At 48.3% G+C, this 5267-nt stretch overlaps 1 long non-coding RNA gene across 1 annotated transcript; it reads left to right on the top strand.

Annotated features, from left to right (window-relative positions):
- Window positions 1-4041: 4041 nt before the first annotated feature.
- Window positions 4042-4975, top strand: LOC115314859. Its single transcript, XR_005718210.1, has 4 exons — window positions 4042-4130; window positions 4423-4512; window positions 4678-4758; window positions 4924-4975. It is a non-coding gene; the product is annotated as an uncharacterized LOC115314859 (long non-coding RNA).
- The last annotated feature ends 292 nt before the right edge of the window (window positions 4976-5267 follow it).

Below are 5267 nucleotides of genomic sequence, written 5' to 3'. Positions count from 1 at the left end.
AACTGTTCAATTTGTCGTTTCAGGAAAACATATAGTCGTGTATTATATTGTTTCAAACGTTTTAATTATCTAAAGGAATAAAATAATTTGAGCTGTGCGCAATTACTGATCAGTTGTCACAATCCAATCCAACTTTGCCGATGCCGTTTTTCTCTGTCCGAACACTCTCTCGCGCAGCCTCCGTACCGGCGTCTTTCCACGCCGGCGCCGGGACGGTGCCGGGACAGAAAAAAAAACGGCTGTGTGAATGAGGCCTTAAGGTGGCGGAATCACGGCAATTTCTGTCCCTATAATGCATTCGCTTCGATCTCGTTCGGAGCGAGCGCTTAGCTCTGCCCGGTGTTTTGGCTCCATTTTAAGGCCCATTTGGCATGCATAGGCAGTTTTTAATACAAAAATGGGTGTCTTCACCCTATGACAGACGCCCATCGAGGCACCTTAGTGTCGGGCGACCGCTTGCACCGCCAGGTAGCTCACGCGTGCTCAGTTACAGTACTCAGTTTAGTTTCGGTTCTGAAAGGCGACCGACACTGGTCCTTTGGTGCAGGCTTGGCGCAGATTACGCATATTTTGTCAAAATGTAGCAGGATGTAGCAAGGTTTGCCCCTTGGCGCAGCAATCATATCACTGGTGTAGTTATAACTAATATAAGTTATACATATTTTCAAAACTGTTGCAGTGGAGACTTTGAATTTGTATGCGAGGTCCTTTTCGAAGAGACGAAGCCGAAGGCGAACCAGAACCAAAAATAGCTGCTCCGCAGAAGACAAAAGAGGAGGCCTGCCAGCACTTGTGGCATTGTTGCTGTAGGTAGTAGACCACGCTTTAAAGGGCCCATGAAACGATTTTAACATCGAGAGAATGTGCACCTTATTACCCTTTTTGTTTACTTTAGCACAAGGACCATAAAAACCGACCACTTCTCTAAAAATGTCGCAAATGCGCTGTGTAACCGCAAAAACAAAAGGAACTATTTCTTGACTTGACTTCACGTACGGCGGCCATATGAACTGACTTCGTGACGTCATGGCGGGTGCGGTTACTGAGATCGCTTTTGAACAAGTATATTCTCAGTTTAATGGTAACGTTTAGAAATGATTTCGTTCCAACATAAACAAATGAATCGAAAGTTTTATATTCTCGTTCAGAACAAAAAATGTTTGCAGCGCCATCTATCCGGAGTAGGTCAAAGCAGCCCCTCCCCGCAGCTCCGCTGACTAGCAACCTTGGCTGGCTGCTACCGGACGAGAGGTGTGATCAACATGATATAAAAACCATGTTTCGGCAGCTGTGTGGTTCGTTTTCTTCCTCGTGCGCCTGGTTCACCTGCCTGCAACTATACTCCATTTCACTTTGTGTTGTACCGCAGCGAAGGCTAGAAGCGCAAGCTCATAGCATTGGCAGCTGCCCTTGGTGCACGAGAGCTTGTGCCGCCGAGGTGTGCCATAGAGCAAGGAGCTCATGCTTGTAGCCTTTCCTCCGGTACAATACAAGGTGAAACAGAGTATAGGAAGTATTCACTGGCGGCCATAGCTGTGTGCGTGACTGCTAAGCGCATGCTGATGGCTAGCTTCCAGGGTTCTTTTGCAACGTGCATTCCACGCCGTCGAAATGGCCACTCTTAGCAGCTTATTAATGGGGAGAGAGGGGAGAATCTGCTCTCGCTGTAGCAACGTCCACAGTGCTAAGGAGAGGACAAAACCGGAAGCCGCATACCCCGCGGTGCGTTATGCGCGCGTGACTCGGGAAACATTGTATGAGTTGAGGGGCATCCCCAAACGCTATCTTATTTGGCCAGAAGTCTAAAAACCGTTTCATGGGTCCTTTAACATTCTCCCCATTTTTCCCTGGTGCCAAAAGGTCCAAAGACTCTGAAACTGCACATATATCTTGAAAGCCCGGCATAAAACTAGACATCTTCCGGGTTTTCCTTAAAACACTCAATGGAAAATTTTCTACTTGCCTTAAGTGTGCAGCATTCTTCCAGTGCAAGCTCAGGCTTCCGTTCAGCTTTGTATGGAGCCTGTTTAGATTGACTCAACTCTATTTCTTGAGCATCCAGCACCCTGCATTTTGTAAGAGCTAGCTCAAGCTCTGAACGCATCTCCTTCAGGGTGTCTTCAGCCCCTTTCAGCTGGTCTTAACAGCTTGTCAGTTCAAACTGCCGATTCTTGATCAGTTCGGCTTGGATGGCAGTCTGTTCCTTGAGATCTTGTTGCTGCAAAATGTGCGTGATGTGATCAGTGCACTGTATAACAATCTGATCCTCGTAAAAAGTTCTTACTAACCTGTAGACGGTCATCACTGTCTGTGCATGAGCGACTGAGTTGCTGGAGTCCCCTTCGTTTGCGACGCTGCTTTCATCTGCGGTTGAGGAGCTTGTCGTCTTTTCATTGGTGACGATGCCTGCGTCGGCGATCGAGTTACCAGTGCCCTCTTCGTTCGCGACGCTGCATACATCGGCGATTGACGAGCTCTTCACGTTTGCGTTGGTGACGATGTCTGCATTGGTGATCGAGCTGCCGGTGTCCTCTACATTTGCAACGCTTTCTGCGTCGGTGACCGAGTCACATGTCGCGTTTAAGTCGATGATGTCGTCGTTCGCCAATCCTTTGGCAGCAGCGGTAGAGAGGTCCGGACTTCGACCGAAGTCCGAAAATCGTTGGATATTCATTTACCGTAAACCAGCGTATAATACAAGTTTTTTTTTTTTTTTTTTTTTTTTTTTTTTTTTTTTAATTTTGTCATGTAAAATTTGCGGTTCGTATTATATGCGGGCCCCAACAATTTTCACCTTCGATGAGGCGCGATCTAATGCAGTTTGACGTAGTTTCGGTTTCGAAGCAATATGGCATTCAAAACAGCTATCATCATCATTACAATCACAATGTCCAAGGCGCCACCATGCATCCACGGTCAGGCTACGCAATGGCGTCAGCGCGAAAACAATGTTTGACCTCCTTCAAAAGAAAAGTTTTGGTTGCGGAAGACATCGGCAACAGTGCTGCCAGACGACAATTCGCCGTAAATTAACGCAGCATCCGCACATGGAGACAACAAAAGCAAGCTCTGTTCACGTGCAACGGAATGAGAAGAAGCTTTAAAGGGGTACGGAAACCAAATTCTGGAGCTCATTTCTTTGTTTCAGCATGACGCAGGTAGCAGCGGAACCACAGAAACATAAATATTGTGCTAGAAAACGCAAGAAAACATATTTTAAAGTGAATTAAACGATAATCAAAAACCACCTGGTAGTTGGTTATGAAGCTTCAACGGAATGTCGTGACGACAACATGCCTCTGAAAGCAGCGCCACAGCAGTATGTCCGCTCACTGGTATAGATTGCCTAGGCCTGAACGCAATACCGAGGCGTCTTGGTGGAAAGAGCCAAAACGAAGTGAGCCACCTTGGTTTCAGCTCTCGCGCGACGCGTGCTTCGGCTTGGTGCGCGTGTCTTCGTCGTGAAGTTTCCCACGCATCATTTTTCTGCGAGGTTTTTCGGCGACCTTACGACGGGATGCCAAAATATTGTGCGGCAGAAGGTTGTGGGAACAGTGTTGTTCGTTGTGAGACGTCGGCACACACAGGTTTCCGAAGGACGAGAAGCTCCGTTACCTGTGGAGTCGCCTCGCTCGCCCGTCCTTTCCAACAGGCGTTCCCTCGAAAAGTGATCGTCTATGTAGCGCGCATTTTCGGGATGAGGACTACATCAGGAGCCCCAGTGCACTGAAGAGTGTGCATTTGCCGACCAAACACAATCGGTTGAACCCAGGAGCTCTTCCGAGTGTGTTTTCGAAAAAGCGCAAACCGGAAGACCTCGCCGAACACATCGAGAAGCGACGCAAAGTGGTAAGTGAGAATTCTCTTTATAAAACATTCCCATGTTTGTGAATCGTCGTTTTATTCAGAAGTGTTAAGGGTATTAATTAATTTTACGCATGATATATTCGCGTGCGACTAAACATTGCTTGTAGTTTTGCTAATGTGAAATGAAGTAACGAGTCGTCATTTGATATACTATTATTTGCACCAGACGCCTCTGTGCGATGCCGCTCACAGCCTGGAAGAGGAGGATGATACCTGGGGAAATACTGAGCTCGAAGTGGTGGAGCAGTCATCTGCTAAATCAGGTAGGAATTCACAGAAATTTCTTGTCTTTCGATAAACACCTGTTCATGCCACATCAACAGGCACATATCAAGGCTGGAGGGCATGGGGCCCGGCCTCCCCCCCCTCCCCCCCGAAATCTACCATTTTGCTGTGCCCCCCCCCCCTAGAGCATTTTGTCATCGCCCCTCCCCCCCTGAATCAAAATCCTGACGTGCCTGCACACCAGTATTGTTAGCCCACAATATTTGGAACAAAAGTCTAAGCATATTTCCTGAGTACTTTTGCTCCCTGCTCTCTACCTAACCTCTGCAGTTACCCTGGGTGCTGCAGCTGGTGGACAGCTGGCTGCCGCAGCGTCCCCAACCGCTACGGCCCTGACCGACAGCCCTCGCACGCCCTCCGGTATGTATGGGCCACAAATCGAGTGCTATATAATGAGTGAGGGAAATTGAATCTAATGGGATCATGAACTGTGTGCTAGGTGTGCACGGAACATTGGTGTTTTTTTAGAATCTTTATAGTTTCTTCAGCAATAGCGTTCTTCTCCGTTCTCTTACCTTCCTTCAGCTGCCTCGGCCAGAGGACAGCTGGCTGCCGCGGGGTCCCTGAACGCTACAGCCCTGACCGACAGCCCTCGCACGCCCTCCGGTATGTATGGGCCACAAACCGAGTGCTATATAATGAGTGAGGGGAATTGAATCTAATGGGATCGTGAACTGCGTGCTAGGTGTGCATGGACCATTGGTGTTTTTTTGGAATCTTTATAGTTTCTTCAGTAATAGCGTTCTTCTCCGTTCTCTCACCTTCCTTCAGCTGCCTCGGCCAGAGGACAGCTGGCTGCCGCGGGGTCCCTGTACGCTACGGCCCTGACTGACAGCCCCCGTACGCCCTCCGGTATGTATGGGCCACTAACTGAACCTCTGCCATATTGCAATATCTGTCTTAGAACAACTGTTTGAACATGTGCCCAAATTGCGTGCCTTGATGCCACCGTGAACACCCATACAATGCTTTGATGGTATCAACGGTTCCCAGGTGATTTTATAGTTCCTTCTTTCTTTTCTCTTTAGGGAACTCCAGTGCGGCAACTGGCACAAGGCCGTCTTTGGCATCAGCAGCAGCGTGTTGCAAGACACGGTGTGCACTTACACAGACGA

Source organism: Ixodes scapularis, unplaced genomic scaffold, assembly GCF_016920785.2.
Source record: "Ixodes scapularis isolate PalLabHiFi unplaced genomic scaffold, ASM1692078v2 PGA_scaffold1__304_contigs__length_218370807, whole genome shotgun sequence".
NCBI classification, from domain to species: domain Eukaryota; kingdom Metazoa; phylum Arthropoda; class Arachnida; order Ixodida; family Ixodidae; genus Ixodes; species Ixodes scapularis.
The sequence above is the reverse complement of the archived record's forward strand: the minus strand, read 5'-3'. Positions and strand labels throughout refer to the sequence as shown.